The sequence below is a fragment of the Pteropus vampyrus genome, unplaced genomic scaffold (genome assembly GCF_000151845.1).
Source record: "Pteropus vampyrus isolate Shadow unplaced genomic scaffold, Pvam_2.0 Scaffold280, whole genome shotgun sequence".
Lineage (NCBI taxonomy): Eukaryota > Metazoa > Chordata > Mammalia > Chiroptera > Pteropodidae > Pteropus > Pteropus vampyrus.
The window spans coordinates 1,398,320-1,414,225 of record NW_011889061.1 but is presented as its reverse complement, the minus strand read 5'-3'; the positions used below and the strand labels follow the sequence as shown (position 1 = coordinate 1,414,225).

Genomic DNA, 15,906 nt, shown 5'->3' with positions numbered 1-15,906 from the left:
CTAGGGCCGTCTCCAGAAGCCACTTCTAACCACTGTGATGTATCTCAAAGCGTTTTACAGCTGTGAGTGTAATAATCCAGGAATAAGAAAATCATGACGTATTACCTTATTTAAAAGGAAGCTTTGATGTATTGATCATTTTAATTATGCTTGCAATGATTATCACTTTAAAAACTATATTATTTGGGCTAGGCGAGCGATGGCACTGAGACCCGAATGTGTGTGACAGCACGAAACCAGAGAGACAGCTTCTCATTCATTCTGCCGGCGCGCTGGGTAGGCGGCCGTCTGGGCACCTCTCCTCCATTCAGCCACTCGGGGACCCAGGCAGGCTTCCATCTTCAACACCTGACTTTGAAAGGAGGCAGTTTTTGATGGGTCTGCAATGTGCTCCCTCACTGGGGACCCCCAAAACAAGAAAGGCAAACAAGTAGAATCTATTGATAAGCGAGTTGATGAATGACAGACCTCTTGGGAAACACCAGACCGGTGACGTTAACCATCGGGAGTGGTTTTGCTTGTTCGTTTGAATCTATGGTGTATTCCTGGTCTGACTAGGATTGCATGCAGATCTGTTAGTTTAAGGAGCATCTCTCTCTGGAGAATATCACATAGACTGCACAAAAATTGAACTATAAAGTGGACCAAAACTCTCTTTTGTATAAGCAGTAACTCTATTTATCTCTTAAAAACTCAGGTTACGTCTGAGCAAGGGCGAGTCTTAAGGAAGCCTTAATCTTTCTCTTGCTTTTCACTCAAAAAATATCAGTTGTTACTAGCTTCACGGTAGTCAACACGTTATCTCAGCAAATGTTTATCGAAGCCCCATTAATTCTTGATCGGTTTATTGGCTAACCGATGACTGGTGTTAGGGTACAAAAGCACTTAAAAATATATCCCCGATGGTCTAGAGAGGAACAAACATTAATCAAATAAATCCAAAACTCCAAACTGTATTAAGACGAGGCAAGAAAGCGTCGAGCGGATACGGAGGGTCTGACGATAAAAAATAAAGCCAGTCGGAGACCCAGCCAGTGCGAAGGTGCTCGCCGGAATTTTATTTTATTTTCTCCGGCGCTGGTGGTGTTTTATTTTCTGGATACGATAAAAGCCAAAGCATTATCTATGTTCTTTACCAGACGGTTCGCGGTCCATCTCATAGGGATCGCGATCGTCCCTTACCGAGGAAAGCGGGGCATTCCTGGTGCAGGCAGGTGTCACTGGGCGCTGCCGGCCGCAGAGGCCGCTGTCCGTTTCAGACGGACTTCGTAGCTGGGACCCCGAAGTCCCATTGTTATTCCTTTAATAACCTCCTCATTATAGATTCTTTTCCCTTTCATTTCAGCCTCTATATTAATGCTAAAAGTAATCTGCAATCTCTCGCAAATAACGTGTATGCTAAAGGCAATTAGGTAGATGTTTTCTTGGCTCCCTGGAGGGAAAACAGATGCAGATGCAGGAAAACTTTGTCGCTAGGGCCAGGCGGCCACAGGCCTCTAACGGCCGATGGCGCGGGGACGGGGCTCGAGGAGAGGCACAGAGTGCCAAGTAAAAAGGTTTCGACCCAGAATCCTGGCGACCTTACCAGGAGCCTCGGGAAGCAAAGCCCGACGGACTTCGGAGAGTCAGTAGCCAGGTCACTGAAGAGAGAGAATAGGAAATAAAAAGAGAGAACTCAGCAGAGAAAAAGCAAAAAGGAGCGATAAGGTTTTGCTAAAGGAATATTTACGATAATGTCTCTCTCTGCTCTTTTATACTAATCATATACGTCTATATAACTAATAAGTACTACAGATATGTACTTGTATACGTATTTGAAGCGAAACTTGTCTAGTTCTTCAAAATACGTTGTCAAAATTAGAAGTCTCCAACCAAACCGGAGGGCACTTTTAAGACCACTAAGAGCAGGTTCTGGGAATTATTCAAAATTTAGATAATCGTAAAGTTTTAACATTTTTTCAGCAATCTGTTCCTCAGTCATCTTCATGTCTTGTGCGACATTTTCATTAATTTAAAGAATTAGAACTAAATATCACGGATATTTATTTAGAAATATTTAGGACTTTTTTTTAGGAAAAAGTAGTTGTTATTCTGACACTTGATGCTTACAGATGGAGGGAAAATTTTTTCTTCCTCTTATCAGCTATATTGATACCCAGATTCTACATACTGAGATATCTTTTTGGATAAGCTACTTAATTTCGTTGGATATGCCAACATCTTCCACTATCTATTTTTTATGGGAAGAGAGCATTTATTTCACCTTGCTTTATTTTTCATGATTTTCTGGACTATATTCCTTGTAGAAAGCCTTACAGAGTTGTCAGACACAGCTGACCCTCGGTTAACACATGCAGAAAGGTCCAAATTGTTAGAAGCTCTGCCTTACGCATCCTTCGGAGTGAAGGAGCGCACATAGTTTTACGAACCGAATAGATAATCTTCGTTGTGCAAGTGGTTTGCGTGTAGTGTTGTTACGGGAGCTGCTGATGTAACCAAGGTCAGTCTCTCGTTTCCTGTTTTGCCACAAATCCTTCATCAGTAAATTTGTAGTGTATGTTTTGTGGGCAGGCATGTGTATCATTTCTAATGTTTTAAAGTTTTCCTCGTATGGCGTATATGTCAGAAGGGTTTCGTAGTTGTTGAAAATCTCATGCTTTTTTTTTATTTTTTAGTCACCTCAGACCCTTTTTGTCAAAATAGAGGGATCTAAGCACAGACTAAGAAACATACTGGGTCCCCTCTTCTTCCTCCCATGCGCCACCCCGCGGGGCTTCCATTTCCTCATAATCTCATAGAAACGTTTCACCAATTTGCGATTTTTCCTTAAAAATCTTCTTAGTCTCAGTTATTGGTAAATTCTACGTTAATGGCTACTTTTGTGGCAAAGAAAAGTTAAGAAAGAAAAGTTGACGCCATTCTACTTTTGTTCACTTCCGATCTCTTTCCGATGGCCACGCTCCTCATTTTCTCACGGTTCACGAGCGTGAGCACCGTGGGAGGAGGTTCGCTGCGGCCGGCCTCGATCGCTACCTGTGGCTGTGGCTCGGAGCGTTCACTTGCATCTGTGTTCCCGGCGACCAAGTAACCTTGGCCACGCTTAATCCATGTCACTCAACAGCTTCGCGTCCCCTGTTATTCCTTTGTCTTTGTCCCGTTCATTATGATTTTATTGCATCTAAGGGGAATGATTTTGCCGTAGTTGACGCACAGGCATATTTAAGATTCGACTGTCAACGTGTACATTCATTCAAAATCTAATAGTTTAAAAAATTGCTGGTGCCAATATCAAATCTCGTCTTCCAGAAAGAAGGCAGGATTCGCGTGATTTCTGACTGACACTGTAATTAGGCCACTTGATCCTCTCTTCACTGGAACATACTGTCTCTGTTTCCAGAAGAATGGAAGTATTCTATTTGTAGACACATTTTCAGTGAGACCGGAAACCTGGTCCTTGGGTTCTTTGCCTGGATCCACCAGCCCATTCTGCAATTTTGACTGAAATATAAGCTCGCCTCTGCCCTCGAGGCGAAGTGTCCTTATGTGCCAACATTTCGAGAAATGAAAGGCGGGTAATTTTTACATAGTTAACGAAAACAAATTACCGAGTTGCCTTAGGAATGCTACTTAATTACTTCATGTTCGTGTGTGTGTGTGTGTGTGTATGTATGGCGTACAGAATTTTTGTGCACATATTATTTTTATGAGAAACACACTGATGTTCCGTTAACACATTTCCTTCTCATTTACTCATTCATTTAAGAAGAGTTAAATCTCTGACACATCTGTCAGACTCTCAGATACCGACATCAGCCTCGCTTAACGCCACAAAAGTGAGTGGTTAAGGGGTGTTTAAAAATGAGTTAAAGGTTGTCGCTATCTTTGCATCATATAGTTCTCATTCATCACTTTTGCGGTTTCTTGCCTGATGATGCCCCTTGGCAGTGAAAGACTCCCATTCTTCGCACAGCCACAGGCTTCCTGTTCACTCAGTATTTATGGACCGTTGGTTTTGAACCGAGTGCAGCTTCAAAGCCGGGAATACAAAGATGAGCAGGATTAGATCTCGTGCTGGTCCCTCGCACACCTAGGAGCCGCTGGTCAACACAGACGTGCAATGTCACATACACAAAGCTGTGATAAGTGCCGTGACAGCGAGCTCACCGAGCCTGTGACGGGAGCGGGCAAACAAAGGCCCAGGGAGGGAAGTCCAAGTTCAAGTTTCAAGGACGAGGGCGCAGCGGGGAGGCCGGGGGCCGGCTGCGCCTCCTCGGAGTAGCTTCAAGGGTCTGGACGAAAGACATGAAAGGGGGAAGGTCTGCTTTTGACAAGGATTGGTTTGCGCCGTGTTTCATGGGTTTCGTTACGGAATTACCTGTCATCGTAGAGGCATTGGGGCAAATTTCTAAGAGTTCAGTTATGCCGATGGTCGCCAAACACCAGGGTGACCGTTTTCCTAATTGTCCCAGGAATAAACAGTCCTGGCGTACATCTCTCTAGAGTTAGCTGCTAAGAGTGAGGCCATCGCTTCCAGATGGGTTCGCGTTTGGATGATAGATGCCTGGCCCGCCTCTCCAGGATGGTTTACCCAGTTCCGAGGCCAGGTGGCAGAGCGCACCCCGAGGACGAGCTGCTTAGATGCCGTTTGGCACAGCTTCTTGCTCTCGAGCGATGCGGCGCCAGGTCACCAGCCACCGACCGGCGACGTTTTTCCTCCTTCCCTCCCTTTCGTGTTCCTTTCGGAAGCGCGGCTCGTATTCCCAGAGGGTCTGGCCTCGCAGCGGCGAAACAGGCAGGAACTAGAACCGGGAAAGGAGCCAGGACGAGCCCGAGGAGGCTCCCCAGAGAGCCGGGAGCAGCCGGGCGCGGGCGCCGCCCGCAGAGGGGGCGGAGGCCGCTCGCAGAGGCTCCGCCGCAGACGCCGTGCCTGTCGCGATGCTCCGAACCCGCGAAGACAGTCTGTTCCCCACGCTTCGTGCTCAGGGCCCCGGGGGCCCCTCGGTCAGCCCGCAGGGAGCGCGGGGACCCGCCGTGTTCTTCCATGGAGGGGACGCTGGCAACGCCCTCTGCTAGAGCAGGGGCTGCTTCCTGCCCACGGTGGCTCTGCCTTTCCTTAGGTCGCAGGGGTTCGAGGCGCGTCGTGAAGCGGGCTGGGCGCCCCCGGCCCTCCTTCGTCTTTGCTTCTGGGGCGTGTGCTTTCCTGCGTGGACGGGCTTTGTCCTGCTGTTCTTCGCTGGGGCCACTGCTGTCCTGTGACTGTCACCACGTGGTTAAGTAGGTTCAGGTGTCAGGTTGGGAAGGGGCACGGGTGCCCTCCCTGCTGTCTGCCCCACGCTTGAATGTCCTGACCTTATCTCGGGGGACAGGAGGCGGCGTGGCAGCGGACCCCGTCGGAGACACGCTCTGCGCGAGCATTTCCGTCCCCCCAACCCCTTGTCTGTCCTGTTCCAGAAAAGCCCAGGACTTCTCGACCGGGAGGCTCTTGAAATCCAGCAAGCGTTTCTGAAACGTCGTGGACTCTCTCAGAACCTCGACTTTGTGAAATTTAGTTTTCGCATTCTGTTCTTTCTCTTTCTCTTTCCGTTTTTTTCTTTCTCCTTTTTCTTTTTGCAGTAGAGGCCACTTTTTGAAGGCATAAAGATCCCTTTGTCCCCCTAAGCGGCTGCACAGGGGGTGACGAAACGGCTTACGGCAGCATGGGAGTAGACACTCATGTCATCGTGCGTCACCGGGTTGGGCTGGCACACGGTCGCTGCTGCCCTCTTCACGTTCTGACGAAGGTCCGCAAGTGGACACGGTCTGTGGCGTCGGGGACACGGTCACTCACATGGACACGGTCTGTGGCCTCGGGGACGGCCGTCCTCATGCAGCCTGGCGGTTGCAACGTGGACTCTGCAGTCAGACGGGCGCCTCGGGATTCCCATGGTTGCTGCTTGCTGACCGCGGGGCGCTGGCCACAGGGCTTCACCTCTCCCCTGTCCGTGTCCGCCTCGGGGGGCCTCGTAAAGCCTTTCTCAGAGTCTCCTTCCGGGGACGAAGTGACGTGAATGGCGTGAGACGTGACGCACGGGCCGTGGCTCACACAGGCCCTCGGCAGACGCGCCGCCGCTGTAAACGCGTCGTGGCAGGTGGATTTGCAAACTGTCCGGTGCTGCTCGTGGCTGGGTAGATGAGTTTAGCAGAAAGAGAGAAAAGTCCGACCCCAAACCTCTCTCTTCTGTTGTTAAAACACAGTTAACAATGTCCAAACTCCAAATTTAGTGCTTAACGAAAACTGACATTCGCCCGAATCCAAGGGGGACCCAAAACCAGGCTTCGGGTCTCGGCGCAGATCCGCGAGGGCCCTGCACGCAGCGGCTCCCGTGTCCGTGTCCGGCTCCCTCCAGGAGGCAGCCCGACCCCTCCTTTCTCCTGCTCACCGCTCCTCGCGCTCAGATCTCTCGGCTCCGTCCCTTCTGTCGGCCGGACCCCCCCTTTCCGCGTGAGCAGGCCTCCCTTGCCCTGTCTGGACGGCTGCTTAAGCGTTTCCCTCACCTCCTGGCCGGGCACAGGCCGCTTCTGTCCTTAGCAGGCCGTTTCCTTTGCGGCCCTCCCCGTGGCCACTGGGGCTCTCCAGTTCCACGTAAGGACGTGTCGAGGTGCAAGGACATCCTGGGCCCCCCATTCCCGCTGCCGCGTTCCAGCTTCCTCGCCCAGCCCGCCTCCCCCGTGGCCCCTGCTCGCCAGCTGTGCTGTGTGTGTGTCTTCCGTGCCAGAGGATGTCACCATAGGTCGTGCCACCTCCAGGCCACCGGGAAGGGAACTTCCTGGACCCCTCGGGTACCCACGTCCGTCCATTCACTGCATGTACTCACTCCGTGTCATCGCTCGGCCTGGGATTCCCCATCCGCCCCACCGTGTCAAGTTCCTCATCCCTTCGGCTCTCGGCCACCGTCCTCCGGACCCGCCTCAGCCCAGACCTTGCTTTTCTGGCGTCCGTCCAGGGGACCCATTCGAACTGCTTTGCGAGCGGCGCCCTGCGCTTGCCGAGTTCTTCGGCGCCTTCTTTTCTGGTCGTGCGAGGCAGCGATTCCAGACTTTTCTCTGCAACTCATATGGAGCTTGACCTCCGCTCCTGGGTCCGCTGGAAGGCGGTTCGGCCCAGCCGCGGGATCCAGGCCCAGCATCCACTGTCGGGAAGCAGGGTGTGTGCATGTGTGTGTATTGCTTGGAGAGGAACGTCAGCCAGTAACAGAACTCGAGGTGACAAGGGAGTCTGGGCCCGCTTGCTGCCATGGCAACGTCTGCGCAGCACCCTCAGGCCCTGGAAAGAGGGGATTCAGGGCACGTGCGTCACGCGGGCAGAAGGAGGTCCGGACGCAGCCTTCACTGCGTCTTCGGCTGAGACTCTCTCCAGACACCTTCCAGAACTGAGATCCAAAGGCCTTTTACTAATTTTTAAAGGTCTGTTTACTAAGTAAAAACCGAAGAGGGGTTTTTACCTCATATGCAAAATGGAAAACAGCGGGTGTGTACCTGGGTGGGGGCGGGGTGTCACAGGGCGTCCCGCAGCCCCCCCGGGCCGTTCTCCTCACCGACTCCGGGGTCTTCTTCGAATAAAGAAAACTAGTCAATCACATCACCTGGGAGCGGCTCTCAGAGAGAAACGTCCACAGAAGCATCTGAGGAACTCGGTGAAATGATGATTTCTGGGCCGCGTCGTGCGAATTCAGATTCCAAGCTCGCCCCAGTCACCCGCGTTTTCATCGAGCACCCTATGTCTCTCCGTCGCTGCAGAAGTCACAGCGTGTGACAGCATCGACCCCGCAGCGTGACGTCCAGACACAGTCACGCGGACGAGAGGCCTTTCGAAGTTGATTCTGGAGGGTCGTTTTCTGTTCTGGGCCCTCCCGCGTCCGTGCTCGTGTGTCCCCGCTCCTCCCGTGCCCTCTCTCCACTGCGCGTGTATCTGTTTACACGTTCACATGTGCACACGCATGCGGCTTAACGTATTTTGTTTATATAGAAATTATTTTGCAAATGAAGAGTTCTGTGGAATAGGTAAACTTTTAATTTATTAACGATAATTTCCTTTTGTTTTTTGACATCTTTTTTACCCCCAAAGCTAACGTAGACTAAAAAGATATTCGGGTGGCCACGTGGCCATTGGTTCTGTATTCGTGACATTTCCGTCATTTCTAAGGAGTCATAGCCATTATCTTGGCTTCATCCTCACATGTGCGATGAAAAATTTGTTTCCGATTCAGATTTAGGGTTTAGAAGATTTAAATTCTTTTGTCATTCTTTCGAGTACAGCTGGTCCGAAGAGGCTCATGGTTAAACAAAACCTTTAGCACAGAGCTCTTGCTCTGAATGGATCCGTCAGCCTTAGTGCAATTAACGCATCTCTCTTTCTTCGGCCCTTTGTCTGTGTCTTTGCCTATTGTTTCCAGAAATTAGGAATTTGGCTATAATTTCTAAATCGTTTTCCATATTTCTTTCAGCTCACACGTACATGCTCACGTGCACACAGGTGTACATAAAGACCCACACGTGCAGTGTATTCGCGAGATGAAAGAGATCAATAAAAAGCATACACAAGTGAGAAGTTATCTTTTACGACATGTTTACCATGGGACCCTCGACTTTAAAGCTCCTACTTTATCTGACAAACAAAAGATGAAGGCGAAAGAAATTAAGAGTTCGTTCTTCCTCCTAAAACATTAGGATTTATAATTCATAAACCACCTTCAAGGACGACAGACAAACTCTATTTTAAGGGAAAAGTTGCCTATTATTCAATTTATCTTCTTTTATACATTCTCTTGGACTCGTTTTCACGTGAAAGATTTATAGCCGTTTTTTTTCTCTGTTAGTTTTAAGGTAATTTACGGCCACTTTCCCCCATCCAAGGAGAGCCAAGCGAAGCATCGCAAAACCAAAATGCTTTTTGACAGGGAGATGCCGAGGGCCCCAGAGGGAGGAGGGAGGAGGCGCAGGAGGCGCACATTCTGTGGGGCCCGCTCCGGGCTCACAAAAGCATGGCGTTGGAACGGTAATTGGGTTTCGGAGTGCTGCTTTTGAGAATAGACTGCTCAAACCATTGAAAGGGAAATCATAGCAGAAAAGAAGCGGCGAAGGATGCCCCAGGCCTTTTCAGTGCCTGCAAAATACGCATAACGCGAGGCACCGTGGAGGCCTGGTTCAGGGCTTTGAGACCGGACGTCCTTGCGCACTTGATGCTGTCTCCGTCGTTCTGATCTTTATTCCTTTGTTGAATAAAGTCCCAACGCATTTGGGGCCAGTCCCTTAAACGAGGGCTGAAATAAATGAGACCTTTTAAATGCTTTTAGAGCAAACATACATCTCCTCCCCCGAAGGCGACATTGTACTTGCACGTGAGGAATGCATGGGGACAGGTGTGCATCTCTATTTTTAGTTTGTTCCACGTGTTTACTGCTGAGGCAGTTGAATCACCGTTCCTAAGATGTTAGGAGGGCCCCGTGTCCCCGAGCTCTACTGTGAATAGAGCGGCTGGACAGTAAGCGTTTAAAAATGGTTCTAGAGGAGGCTCAGGCATCAGAGGTTTGCGGGGGAAGACTCAAGACTGGCCTCTTAAAATCTCCAATTAAATTCCCCATCAGCAGTTTTAAGGAAAACATTGCATTGACTAGGCAAATGGCATTTAATGCGTGCCCCCGGCCGGCCGCGTTCTACCTGCCAGGCCCACCATCCTCGAATGTCATCGGCATGGCTAGACCCTTCCTTAAGCTAACTCGATTGTGTCGCTCCCACCCCAGATTTCAGTATTCAGCTCAAAAAGAAGCAGGAGGAAACAGCAAAACAACAACAGAGATTTCTAGGAGAGTCAGCTAAACAAATGCTTCCTTTTTTCCTGGAGAAGCACAATATAGATTTTACTTATCTTTGTTTAATTTGCCACAGAAGCGACGTTTATCGAGTGCGTACTGTATGCTAGACAGTTTGCCCGTCCCCTTCATCATATACTGAATGCGTTCTTCACGACAACCTTTTCTTTACTTTATAGTGAGGGGCCAGAAACCCCAGAGAGGGACACAGATTTCCCAGGGTCACCAGAATGAGGATTTCAGTGCAGTCCTATCAGACTGAAAAGCATCTCTCCCCTTCTGTCATGCAGTCATGTATTTTAAGCATTAGTTCTATTTGGAGACAGTTTTGTCTTTGGGGAATAGTCATTGCTTTCCCGAGATTCTTTTTATTTCTGTAGTCTGTTGTTAAGTTAAAATGCAAATGTGCTCTCCCCTTGTTCAAAGAGAGGAAAGGGCTTTCCGGGAGGGAATCTCAGGAATCAGAAGCTTCACGTTTGCTCTTTGAGCTTCTGTTCTAGTGCATAAATGACCGGCATCAGTTTCCCGTTGAAGCAAAACATTCAAGGACAATTTTCTCTTTATCCCAAGGAATATATGTTTGTGCTTCCTTATTAAAAAATATTCTCGGGTATAACGTCAAAATCGTTTGGCAACGAAAAAAAGCCATGTCACTTATCAAATGAGACAGCCCAAGACACAAATGTACTTTTTATACAGTAAAATTATGAATAATAGTTTTGAAGTTTTCACATTGTGAGCAATATTTATTTTAAAATCACCTCACTAGATGGATTCAGAATACATACAAGTACAAATAACTGTAAATTACTAACTTTCAAAGCAGATCATGGTGATGAGGAGAATGCGCCTCTAATGTAACCTTTTATGACCGGGGTTAATTTCCTTGTCATTGTCCCCTGGGATGGGACAGCACCCGCCACACCATCGAGGCAGCGTGTGATGGTGGACACTGAGCTCCAGAGTCACTCGGCGGGTTTTGCGTGGCCCCCTTGCTTCCCGTGTGACGCAAGGTCACCTCCCCGACGATGCGTTTTTCTCTTCTGCCAGGTAGGGCATCGATGATCCCGCACACACGCTGCGGGGCGATTAGCTGGCCGGCGTGGGAACGTGGTAATAGTCTCTGGCTTGTGCCGCACACTTAATGACGTGTCCACGACGTCCCCCGTCTGCAGGGGTTAGTGTCATTAGCCCTCGCAACAGCTCGATTAGATACGTCCGGACGGCCACCTCCCTCTACAGGTGAGAAAGTGGCAGGCACAGGGGTAGGTCACACGGCAGAGAAGTGTCGGGAGCAGCACCGGGAGGCAGGCAGGCGTCTCGACTCCACAAACTCGAGCATCAGACACGTGGCCAGCGTGGTGGCTGACTGCCACCGCCTGCGACTCTCCACCCGCCTCCTTAAAATGGCCCTGCGTGGGTGTGCATCAGTCTGTCTAGCGACGTGCTGGATTACGTCTGCCAACATGGCATGTTGGGACTCTAACCCCGGGACCTGAGAGCAGGGCCTTGTTCGGCGACAGGGTCATCGCGGGTGCGACCGTGAGATGGGGTCACCCTCGCCCAGCATGACCGGTGTCCTCGTGAGAGGCTGACGTGGCCGTGCAGAGGCAGGGCTGTGCGAAGACAGAGGCGGAGGGGAGCATGGCCACCACGAGCGAGGGACAGCCAGGGGTTCAGGCCACCAGAAGCGGGGAGGACGCGAAGGAGGACTTAACGTGGAAGCCGCCGACACGCCACCCTCAGACTTCTCGGCTCCAGAACTGCGAACCTCGAAGACCCGCTGCTTGAAGCCGCCGACTGAATAGGGCGTCACCTTTTGTTACTGCAGCTGTAGGGGACTCATACATACTGTTTACTTAATAGTTATGAAGTAGCATAATCTCCATAATTGAGCCACGCGTCAGGTGTGATAATTGCTCAGGAAATGTGCGTTCCTACCTTGTTATCAGTCAGTATCTAGGCATCCGTGCTCATGGAAATCTTTAAAAGAAATCGAACTTTTCCTGTATATCATTTTCTAGAGTTAAAAAATCTATGAAACTTCAGAATTCCTGCAGACTCCGCCAGGGGACAGATACGGATCTCGGTGGACACGGGCGTTTCTTTTCCCTTCAGCCAAGTCGCAGACATGCCCACAGCTCCCCCCATGCCCCTCACGGTTGGGACAACGCCCGCCACACCATCCATGCCACTCACGGCTCCCGCCACGTTCATAGTCCGCGGTGCTCAGGTGAACACTGCGTCCCGTCCTGTCTCAGAGGATTTTCACTTCGTGTATGTTATTTGCTTTCTGTATTCAGAGTGTAAATGCTTAGAGGGCGGGGATTATATTTAATGCTTTTGTAAAACGTATGACACCCAAACCATGGGGTATGATTTTTTTTTCAAATTTTACCCCAGGCCGAGGACTGTTCTTTTGGTAGTCGCATCGGACGTCTGAATGTGGGGACCGCCACCGTGCGGCCTCGTGGGGCCTCCTGTTCTCCGGGACAGCGCTGTGGGGAGGTCTGCTGGAAGTTGTAGCAGACGGGAGGCTCCAGCTGCACGGGGTTTCACAGCCCTGGAGGCTGGAAGCTCGGGGTCGATACGTTGCTTTCTTCTGGGGCCTCCCTCCCGGGCCCACAGACGGCCCTCTTCTCTGGTGACCCTCTTCGCGGGGTCACCCTTCCCTGCTGTCTGTGTCCCAGCACCCTCCTCTCACGAGGGCACCAGTGGCACTGGACTCGGCCCACCCTCGTCACCTCATTTTACCTGAATTACTGCTTTAAAGACCCTGTCTCTAAACACAGTCACATTCCGAAGTCCTTGGGCTGAAGATTTTAGCATATAAAAATTTGAGCGGGGGACAGGATTCAGCCTCAAACAGGCATGAAATAGCTCGTGTCTGCACAGATTTTCGTCGGAAGACCTAGTTAGGTATAACTAGAAAGCCATGTGAAATATTTGAATGTAGAATAATACGGGGAGATAGCACTCTGCTTTAAAAGCGAATTTAGTATACCATTCCAACAAAAGCCAGAGTATATCAGTAATAGAATTATTTCTCCATCTGGCAATTTTCTTGAAGTAAGAAAAGAATATGTTTATTTAACTTATTTGAGAGATTTGAGATTTGAGATTTTGCTTTTGTTGATGTTGATTTTGTTGAAATACCTGACCAAATGGGCAATGCATGGTTTGATTTCATTGTAGTAATCTCTATTATTTCAAGTAATAACGTCCAAAGAGTAATGAATGAGAAGGATATAAACCGATATTCTGAAGACACGTGACTGTTCCAAGAACATGACATGACCTCTTCATTTGGATCGTAGATAGAATTAAAATGCATTAGTCTCTTAAAGGGCACTTTGTCTCTATTTGAGGAATTTTGAAGAGTAAGAAAAACAGCTAGTATGGAAAAAAGGAAGCTTTTACGTCCTTTGATGTGTAAGGTACTGTGATTCTAGGGGTCTGTGACTATTTCTGTACCAGGGCTGAGAGGCCTATGCAGATATTAGAATTCATAACTATATGCATGTAACTCAGGTTTATTTTTGTATATGAGAAGGCATGAGAGTCCCAACTCTAAAAAAAACGTCTAGTATAGACATGATATTATCGCTTTTTTATAGGTGGAGATATTACAAATCTCGGATGAAATTTTTTATCTCAAAAGTGCAAATTTATGATGCTAAGCGTATCGATTCGCATCAGAAATTCACATCTGAAAATAAGACTATTAAATAATAGTTTGTACTTTTCAGACTTTGCAGAGAAAATAGAAAAAAAAATCTTCTTCAGAAGGATCTTTTTAATTGACTCCAGATCCATACGTTAATATAACAAAATTAGTCGTGCGCCATGACTGCTTTATACTACCCCCCGGTTTGACAAGGTTGGACCACTTGAGGCGCCCAGACTTTGTCATTTTTACCTCGGCTGCCATAAACCCTCATTTTCCTTGTTCCCAGAAATCAGATGCCTGGAGCGGTCAGGGCCACGCCCACCCGTGACCCCGAGGCCCACAGTCTTCCCTGGGGCCTGCCAGCCCTGAGTCCTAGGCCTGGAAACGGGGCACCGAGCTATGTTTGGAGTGGAGCCCAGTCTTCCCTGCTCCCTCGAGCACGGCCCCCCCAGACCCGCCGTTCCCATGAGGGGCAGCTTCTTCCGTGGAGGCTTGGTCATGGATGAGGGATGTCTTCCGAGCATTTTTGTTCAAGCTGCTCCCTTCCCTCTCCTAGGGCGTCCCCATTGTCCTGGTAGGGATGTCCCTGTTTTATGTGACATAGGGCATGGGTCTGGAGGTTGCCAACCATATTAAATGAAACTGCAGGCCTCGGTATACACGACACAGGCGGCTGCACTGAGATTAACACCTCAGTGTGCACTATGTTGTAATCATAGCTTTGGGTGTTTTCGCAGCATCCGTTTTGAGGGGTTCTTGTTCCTCTGAGCTCCTTGTGTCCTGTGTAGACCTGTCTCCGGTATGTTTTTTCTGCATCATGGAGGCTAGATTAATTGCGATTGATATTTTGTTGTTTTTCATGTGTTTGTGATTTTATTTTGATCATAGTTTCCATTTGGTTTATGCTTCTGCTTTTAATAATCAAAACATGGATGACTATACACCATTGTCTTCAACCCAAATTTAATGACTTGTCAGATTCTTATGATCACGCTTGCAACAAATGTGTTTGAAATTGTGTTAGTATTTGGACTTCTTCACAATTAAGAAAATCTTTCGATTGGCTATGCTGGGTTTATACTTGATAATCCTTTACTCATTCATACCCGTAATCTACACTGTTTAGCCTAAGTTTAAAATATTTTAAAGTAACGCATAATGGTATGGCAGTCATAACCGCTTTCGGAAACAAATTTTAAATCAGCACAGTAATATCATAGATGACTATCAATTTATAATATTTCCAAGCTATGTTAGTTTACATTTGTAAATCATTCAAATTAAGTCAGAATGTAAGAACTTACTACGAAATTGTATGAGAGAGAAAATACTTAAAGCGTTTCATGTACAAGTGTCTTTAGATAGTAGAGGTTTGGGTGGGTAATAATTTGGAGTATCGGCCAACACCAGCGGTGTCTATTTTCATAGCTTTGCATGATGCTTCCTTCAAGGGCTGGAAAAAGGGTGTGTTTGTGGATGTCACAGTGACATCTAAAACATAGACATCTCCCTAAGTCTGAGAGACAGAACAGCGGAGCGGTTCATTAACAGCCAGAACCTGAGTGCGAATTGTGGCCTGTAAAGCATTTCCGTGTCTTCTGAGGAAAGGGGATAAGGAGAGTTTCTTCCTCGTGTGGGATCGTGTTGGGGGTCGGAATAAGACGGGGACCCGGCCAGCTCTCAGGGATGCACCCGCTGCTGTAATTCGCCTGCGTGCTCTCCAGCCCCGGACAGAGACAAACCCGCTTTCTGTTCCTACAGTTTGTTGGGGTTTTTTTTAATCTTTTTTTTTAGGCGAGGCAACCCTTGGTTGACCTCACAGGTTGCAAGGACCTTGTCATCTTACAATCCTTTATTTTTTTTATTTTTTACGCCTACAGCACCTGGTCTTCCTGGACGGTCTCCCATCCAAGGACTCACCAGGCCGACCCTGCTTAGCTTCCGAGACCAGACGGGATCGGGCGCGTTCAGGGTTGCGCGGCCGTAGACCTGTCCCTGTAGTTTTGCCTTTGCGAGAATGTCATATAAACACATCATTCTGTGCGTGGTCTTTTTTCTCAGTCTTGCTTCTTTCCTTAGCATCTGAGGTGCGTCCATCTCGTCCCCTGTATCAATAATCCATTCCTTTTCGCACCGAGTCGTAGTCCGTTGCGTGCGTATGCCGCAGGCTGTTTGCTCATTTCCAGTTGACGGATATCTGAGTTGTGTCCAGTTTCGGGTGATTTTGAGCAGAGTCGCTATAAATATCTACGTAGAAGTTTTGTAGGTGCATCTCGTTTTTCATTTTTTATTTATTTAATTTTCTTTCTCAGTTACAGTCGACATACCATATTAGGTTAGTTTCAGGTGTACAGCACAGCGGTCAGACATTTATATAGTTTGCAAAGT

At 48.5% G+C, this 15,906-nt stretch overlaps 1 pseudogene; it reads right to left on the bottom strand.

Moving 5' to 3' along the window:
• Nucleotides 1–15,389: 15,389 nt before the first annotated feature.
• Nucleotides 15,390–15,507, bottom strand: LOC111729779 (annotated as a pseudogene).
• Nucleotides 15,508–15,906: the final 399 nt, after the last annotated feature.